This window comes from Dermacentor albipictus, chromosome 8 (genome assembly GCF_038994185.2).
Source record: "Dermacentor albipictus isolate Rhodes 1998 colony chromosome 8, USDA_Dalb.pri_finalv2, whole genome shotgun sequence".
NCBI lineage: Eukaryota > Metazoa > Arthropoda > Arachnida > Ixodida > Ixodidae > Dermacentor > Dermacentor albipictus.
This window is the reverse complement of record NC_091828.1, coordinates 93,314,592-93,323,062: the sequence shown is the minus strand read 5'-3', so window position 1 is coordinate 93,323,062 and position 8,471 is coordinate 93,314,592. Positions and strand designations below refer to the sequence as shown.

Sequence of the window (8,471 nt, the reverse complement as noted above, 5' to 3'; positions counted from 1 at the left end):
ATTGCAGCGAATTTTTTTTGCATGCAGACGACACCATAATCATTGCTACCAATTGGTCGATTGATTCTTTGACAACTAAATTCAACACAGACTTAGAGCATATCAGAGCGTAGCTCCTAGGCGGCCATGTTTGTGTTGTGCGTCGGCGTCATCGGCGTAACCGAGCGAACGAGCGCACCGCAAGATGAAAGCGCGGAAGTGGAGCACGGGGGGGGGGGGGGGGTATGCAGTGTGCCAGACGGCGACAGTGAGGAGAGCGTGAGGAGGAAAGTGGAGGAGGAGGGTATGGCGAAAGCGTGGGGTGAAAAACGTGGGGCCGCGGAAGAAGGGCTCTGCGGCGACGGCCGCTACGAGGTGGCGCCAGAGTAGCTCGCCGTCGACCCTTCACCGATGACGCCATGGATAAGGCATGCAGCGAGCGCGTCCACCGACACCACATTTGTAAATAAAGCGCTGCATCAGCGCAGGTCTCCCTGCGCTATCTGCTGTGAAAAACTGTTGAGGTATGTGGTGCGATATATTGTACTTATTTTCGTCATTTTCCTGTTTCAGAGCATATTCATCATTTAGTTTTTTTCTCTACAAGTTGCCTAATCACTGACATTTCTCATATTATGTTTAAAGTTGTTCTACTGTATTTATTGTAAATACATAGATTTCCGATATTAGAACCTATTTTGAGCCTTTATTTCTTTCTCTTCTCCTTTCTATATGTAAAACAGAGTTATCTTATGAAGAGGAGGTCCACATACAGCTTTGCACTCTGCGACCTCATCGTGAAAACAAACTGTATTCTCTATTTCTTAAGCTGGGGAAAAGATGGAAGATACTGGTAAATAAATTTGATGGGAGAGCCCATTAACTAAGGTGTTGCAACAGAAAAAGGAGCACGCACGTAGTCCCAGCGCACACGTACTTAGTGCCACCGAGTGCTTTTTGGATATGAAAGTATTTAAAGCGGGAAACATGATACAAACGGACCGCTTCTATCACACACACAAAAAAAAATGTCCATCTTGTTTACTAACAATATGGCCATGTCGACGTGGAGCCCTTGATGTCGCCAATGAACAGGTAGCGCCTCACTGCAGCCCAGCAATAGTCGTTGAGGCCGTCCAACTGGACACTCTCGTCGTCGCGTGGGTGGCAGACAACTCTCTCTCGCACGACTCCCGCGAGCCGCATGTAGTCGTCCAAGCCCTGCAGTCGTGCGAACGCCCGACGAACCATTGCAGATGCATCGGCCTCGCTCACTGAAGCTAGCTTGGCGACCTCCTCCGGCAGCGCAGTGTGGTGAACGACTCTGTCCAGTGCACAGGCAGCGCATCTGAAAGGATCGATATGTGAGCGCCCTATCTGAACATGTGAGACAGGTGCCTAGATGCAAGGACGCTATCGCTTTCCACGTGTGTGCGTCAATGTCTCATCCGTGGACAACGTAGCCTACCTACGACAGCTTCTAATAAAGTAGACAAAACACACGATGTGGGGATGTTTGATACGAAAAGTGGCGGCAGATACGCGATATCACAGCACGCTTTGCTCACGGGATCTGTCCCACTAGTACAAACATCTGCATCGTTTGTAGTAACTAATTCATGTCCAACTTCATTTTGCAAAAAAAGGAAGGGTGACGCAAAAGCTCGAACCGTATTGACGTATCTAGTTTCTGGCGCTGCGTAGCACGCTATAGTGATAATTATATCTGCATTTTCGTGGTCTTCTTTTTTCGTTCGAGCAAGCTCAGTCACCTACCTAAGTGTGTGAAAAAAAAACATGTGTGCGAAGTTTAGTTTGAAATTAAATAATCTTATTCTTAAGCATGTAATGCCCACACACAGCACCACAGCAAGAAAGATTTGAACAAACTGGCGGAATTCATTTAAGGCCGTCGAGAGTATATTAGAAGAAAAAACAACCAAGATGTTTTCAGTTATAACTTAATTACTCTGCTTATTACTATATTAGAAATTGGTTCGTTAAGCTGCCCACAGCTGAAAGTTCACTTAAGCATACCAAAACACAACTATGGGCTTTACAATAAGTTTCGCGCAATTCAACCAGCATTTTGAGGCATGAAACTCAGCGTATCATGTATAATATGTCAGGTGTTACGGCCTTTAATATGATAAACAATCCTTCGAAAAAACATCCGTCGTGCTTATCTGCTAGTTTGAAACAAGTCTCTCAACGTATTTGAGGTTTTTTTTTATAAAGGGGCTATCCATTTCAAGACCTGAAGATACCTCGACACGCTCTTTTTTTTTTCATTGTGTTGAAAGGGCCATATTTCACCTGTTTCAGTTATCACCCAAGTTATGCGGCTGGTGTGGTAAGCGGCGACAGAACAAGAATTGAGCTGAAATAACTAGCGTTACCCTATAATTGTTAGGATTCAGATGTCTTGGGAAGAACACTAAATTAAAAGACAGACTCATTCATAAGCAGCATTATTATAGGACGTCATCACATACCTGTCTTGTCGAAGGCCACTCACATATGCAGCAGCTCTCGTAAGTAGATTGGTGTTTCGGCGAGTAACTTCCAGAATGATGTAACACTCGTCAAAAGCTTGCACCTGTGTTTTGTACAAGTAGCCTGAATTGACGCCGAGGAGTTGGTAATTGTCCGCGATGCGTACGGACAAGTGCCGAAGAAAGACGTCCATATTTTGGGAGTTTCCGGCGTTATAGTAGACGGTTCGGATTGACTTGCTGAGTAGAATTACATCAGCCAAAAGCTCGATTTGCTCACGTTGCATGTGGCTTACAAAGATAGTGAGGTGCTTAATGCTTTTGTTGCAAGGAAGCGACTCTAGGAGAGCTGTCAAGAGAGGATCTCCAGAGTTGTCTTCAATTTCATCGCTTCGTAGATTCAAGTCTAACTTTTCCATGGCGCTAGTTGCTGTAATGTATTCGCAGAGGGCTGAATATAGCCAGGCATCTAAGTCTCTAACGGCGATGCTCAAAGAAAAGAACTTCACGTGGTGGAGTGACGGCAAGAGTTTCAAAATGCCGCAGAGTTCCGCTTTAGCATATTGTCCTTTGTAAGCATACAACTGAGAAATTGCCTTGCATTCGAGTATTCCACGTTCTTCTCCGACGCTAAACCATCCTAGAGACACCTTCTCTTCAGCACCGGTTTCTTTCAACATCTTACACAACTCCGGCAGCAGAGGACGATCAGCATAGGTTACTGGAATGGTTACTGTTTTCATGTTTTTCTTCTTCGCCATTGTACAGAAGAAGCGCTTCCACTGTTTTAACGTCCACATGAAAATTGCTATTTGAATATTTTCTAGTGTATTGTTCTCGGCAAGGGCCTGAAGCCAGCATTCGGACATCGACGTGAATTGAGCGTCCAAACGTTGCCTCCTTGAAATGATCTTAAATGAGCGTATAACCCTATTTTCTGTGAAAATTTTGGTTATTAGCGCCGAGCTCTCTTCATCCACTATCACGGATTCAAGTCTCACATTCTGAATTGTTCCGCTCTTAAGGAGACCCTCTAGGATCCACAGCCAGTGATTTCGTGCTTGGTGGTAAGGTGGGGAAAATGGGATTATGATGGTCAGAGTGGTGAGTGTCAACGTACTCTTCAGAAACTCGGCGAACGCAGAGCGATTTAACAGCAAAGGGTGAGAGCTCATGGTCTCGCGGATCGATAGCTCCTGCAGAGTTTTGTTTGTGGTGAGCGCTGTCAAAAATTCATCGGCTTGAGCTTCGTCGAAGCGCAACTCTGGAATCCTAAGGGAGATCAGAGACTGCGCCGTCCGTAGAAGTGACGACAGTGCAGAGGGCATTGAAGTATGCTCGATACCGTAACAGCCGTATCCGTATTCGAATTCGAATTCTTTGATCTGTACTAGTGAGGAAATGGCACCGCAAAGGCGCTCGTTCATGTTGCTAGATTTCAGCTTTATCACATTAACGGATGAGTTTTGTGAAAGAGCGTCGAAAAGAAGGTCGGGTGAGTGTTCGAAGGCGCTGCTTAAGGAAGGCCAATGCGTCAAGTCAATTTCTCCAACGCACCGATGTGTCTTTAGTAGCCAGTTCAGGAAAATGTCTGCTTGACGCCGCTTGTGAAGATTATCTGCCATGGGTGTTGTCGGGACAGGCGCGTTGCAATCCACCAGTGAAAATTGTCCGCTCTTTCCCGTTGATTCTCGAAGCTGCGATTGGTTGTAACATAGCCACTTGTTCCAAGCAGGCAGATACTGGACGATGTGGCAGATTCTTCGGTCGGTAGCAGTGCAAGGAATCTCATAGTCGACGGAAGGACTCCGTAAACGTTTGCTGTCCGGTGGATATTTCGAGTCGAAGTCGCGCCCTTCGCCTGCAGAGCGTCCGTGCCCAGCCATAATCCTTGTTCGGAATTCTTGTCTAGGCTACAGATTTCATTCGTTGCTTTGTGGCATCAGTGTAGTTTATGGCTGCAAGAAATCAGACCTATTATTTTAGAAGTATTAACATGTCAGTGCGGCGCACATACCCTATGATACCAAAAGCATAGCAGTGCAGGAAAATGCAAGCCAACAATTGCACTGCCACCAATAATGATATTGTAACATTGGGCCAGCTTACAGTGCAATGTGAGCATCGAAAGCGCCTACATAAGGAGGCACTGCGGGTGCGTCGTATTACGCGGTATTCTGATGAAATAATAAAATTGCTGCAACGGAGGATGCGTTCGAACGATGGGCAATCTTCCAGTGTCTGCCCGAATGATAGTATAATTGTTGTCGGATTCAGCAGAGCTATATTCATGGCGAGTGGCTAGAACTGTGAAATTGACAAAGCATCTGTAATATCATATATTTAGCACCACATTCACATGAAAACACAGTTAGAAACGCTCAGTAACAGTAACAAACTCTAATGTCAAACAAGGTGCACGCCTGTAGACACCTCTTTTTCAGCCTGCGAATCTACCGATTAGTCATCTCTTGTTTCTCAAGGATTGAGTGGGGGATTTCTTTACTGTTGAAATACATTTTAACAATGGGGTGTCGTCACTTTCTGCTATTTGTTCGGAGCGTTGCAGAGTTCTAGTGCTCTTGAAAAGCCCCATCGATTCTCTCTTTTCAAAAATTGTGGAATTCAACTGTTTTCTTGCGTACCAACAAAAAGAAAGAAAACGCCCCTGTATACTTGGTTTACTGCTTGCGAAATAACGGACTGATTCAACATGTGAAATGTAAGTAGAGCAAGAATAAGGACCTGGGGCGTTTAAGCAATTATTGTCAATAGAAAGTGGCATGGGAGAGGTTTTGCATGAGATAATACGTTCTGAAAAACAAGGTAAATGACAAGAGTACTGGGTGTTGAGGCCTTATTTTTTTTGTAAGTGCGAACATTGTTTTAAAAAGTCCTATTTGACTATATGAATATGGGAGGCACACGGGAGTGTTGCGTGTACTGTGTTTGGCTATGGTATGAATTCACTCCATATATACCAGTAGCTGTTGCAAAATTTAGTTTGCTTGCTACCTTGTGCTTTATTATTCATGCCTTTTTCAATGCCTAATCTTTTTTGGCACCAACGTATATTTTATACTTCTCCGATTCTCAGGCCTTGCTATGCCAGCAGTACTATAAAGATAACTGATTTCATAACTAGCCACGCAAAAAAAAAAATTGTACTTTATCCCGCAACCAAAGGGGGGGGGGTAATTTTTTTCGCAATCATAATCATTGACAATAAACATGTAACGCTGTGGTTTACTTAATGGTTTCACTCCGGTAAAACGATGCCTAAATAACAGAATGTGTCATATTATGTGGCGTACTCAATGAGTCTGTGATGCCGTGACACTAAAGCCGTATGAATGTCGCGCAACATACGGAGCTAGCAACTTACAGTAGTTGTGTGAGTTGCGTGAATATATTGAGTTACGGGAATATATTTAAATCCGTTAATTTAGGCATTCTACGTAAAACTCACCGAAAGAAAAGGCAGAGTAGGACCTTGTGTTGAAGTTGATCTCCCCAAATGGCACGTACCCACAACAGTGGACTGGCACAGAAATTGGTGTGCCTAAAGTTAGTGTAAAACGAACTACAAATTACAAATAAAGTGAAGGCTAAGAATACTAAAGCGTGAGGGTTAGCGAAGGCAATAAAAAACTGGGTGGCATTAACGGACACTCGCATTAAAAATGTGCCGGAGTAGTGAGGGGTTGCCTCGTAGGAGTTCCTCTCCGATGCCTATTACTCAGACCCACTATAGGGGAACGGAAGACTAGCTCGGGACCTGGTGATGGCCCGAAACTACGGCACCCAATTAAAAAGCTGGCCACGAATTTGTTGGCAGGAGACAAGCAGTGCTGTAATGAGACATAAAGTGCAAGAATGCACCAGGAAGGCTGAATAATCAGCATGTGACATGCACTGTTTCTAGTTGAAGGACACAACAGACCTAAAGCATTGCTGTAAAACTGTCTTGTCTTGTCTTGTCTTGTATCCTCAACAGCGGTGCGTACCCACTATGGGGGATTAGCCAAGAAGCGGGCGGTTCTCCATACGCTTAGAAGTAAAGCGAAACTAGTTTGGAATAGTGGCGTCCATCTTGTCTACATAAACTCTAACTTCATTCTCATTTTCTACTTTGCCCAGGTTACTGCGCTTCTTCATCTTCTATTCGAAGGCTCATATCGCTTCACCCTTACAGGTTTCTGTTAACCCCTCCTTGGGTAATACTTGAAACGATTTCCAATCAAAGCACATTCAACAGAGCCACGTTCGCCAATGACCACACATTCTTCAATATTCCTTTCTGCACGGCTGTCTTTGTCACAGCGTAAGGACCACAGAATTTGGCACTGGCTCCTCTTACTCCTTGCCTAACTAGAACGACGTCGGTGAGTTGCATGTCTGGGATATCTGAGCAATGTCCCTTGTGAACATTATTCTCGTTCGTTTATGGTACCTCCCCTCCGGTGATTTTTGTTTCCCCTCCTCGACGATCTTGATATTTTCTAACAGTCCCAGCCCACGGTCCGCCTAAAGAATAGGGGTTTCTCGTGAACAAGCGAGCTGTAGGCTGCATCCCAAGCACTGGTGCAGAAGCGATTGTGATGTCTTAGAGCTGCTTCTAAAGAGCATTTCCATGAACCAGGAAAGCTATCGTACATCCTTATTGATTGTTTCACATGTCGTATAGCACGCTCTGCAAGCCCATTCACCGCGGATGGTATGGCGCACAGAATTTGATTGATATATCCTTTTCTCTCGGAGAAATAAATGAATCTTCAATCTTCAATCTTGAATATTGTGGTCTCGAGCCCATCTTGCTAGTTTTTCACTCTGGAACGCTGGACCTTTGTCACATGTGTTCGTCCTCGCTCTCCTCAACATGTACCGTTCGAGGAAGGCGACGACTTGCGAGACAGCTGTTAAGCTTTGACGGTTTATTTCGCAGGAAGACGATGATGCTGTTCATGATGATGAATATATACAGATGAAGAAGATGAAGGAGTAAAATAATGCTCACACTATTCGCATTTTCTTTTCCTTCCTGTGCCGTGACCATCCTGGTGCATTCATCTATGGCCAGAAGAAAAGCTTGCGTTCTTCGGGCTCCTTCTCGTTTCTTACTTAGCTAGGCGAAATCCAGGTGTATAACTTCAAAAGGCACGATCGAGTGGCAAGGTATTATCATGGCGTCCGTAGGCTGCTTATATTTCACTTTGTTGACTTAACAAATGTGGCGTGAACGAACGTATTGATTGACGTCTTCTTTCATGTGAGGCCACGTAAATCTCTTTACTAGCTTGTTGTAGGTGCGCCAAAATCCGTCGTGTCCTACACATTCTAGGCAATCGTGGTACAGATAAAGCACCCTGGAAAGCAGTGTTGGCGGGTCTTGATAGAGATCTTCCATAAAAAATCATTTGTTCAGTGCCTTTCCACAACTTTACTTCATTGATTTCTTCCAATTGTTCTTTGTTGGCCTGTATCATCTGTCTAGACAATGCATCTGCACCACTCAGAAGGGGTCCACGTCTGTGGGAGATGGTGAAATCTAACTGCTGCAAGTAGTTCAACCATCTGGCGATACGTCCCATTGATTGGGTCATATTCAAGAGATGAGTGAGGGCCTGGTGATTCGTGAACGAAGTAAACTTCGCACCTTCTAGGTACGTACGGATGTACTGAATTGCTTTAAGGACTGGAAGAGCTTCCTTTTCAATAGTGGTGTAGTTGACTTCAGATGGATTGCGGGTGTAGCTGCAGTAAACTACTACGTCTCCCTTTTCTCGGCCGGATGCTTCCGGACATTTATGGTACAAGAGTGCACCTGTTCCATAGCGTGAGGCGTCGGTGTTTAGTTCAAAGGGTAAAGTGAAATCTGGTATGCGTAGAGTAGGGTCATCAGAGATTCTGTGCACCAGATCACGGTAGACTCTGCCATATTCCTCATTCCACTGCAATGGAACTTCTTTCTGCGTTAGGCGCGTGAGGCATCTTGTT

At 44.8% G+C, this 8,471-nt stretch overlaps 1 long non-coding RNA gene across 1 annotated transcript; it reads right to left on the bottom strand.

Annotated features, from left to right (window-relative positions):
- Positions 1-771: 771 nt before the first annotated feature.
- Positions 772-5,993, bottom strand: LOC139048851 (uncharacterized). The gene is made up of 3 exons (XR_011508003.1): positions 5,944-5,993; positions 2,475-4,432; positions 772-1,327 (listed from the first exon to the last, which is right to left on the bottom strand). It is a non-coding gene; the product is annotated as an uncharacterized lncRNA (long non-coding RNA).
- Between the last annotated feature and the right edge of the window lie 2,478 nt (positions 5,994-8,471).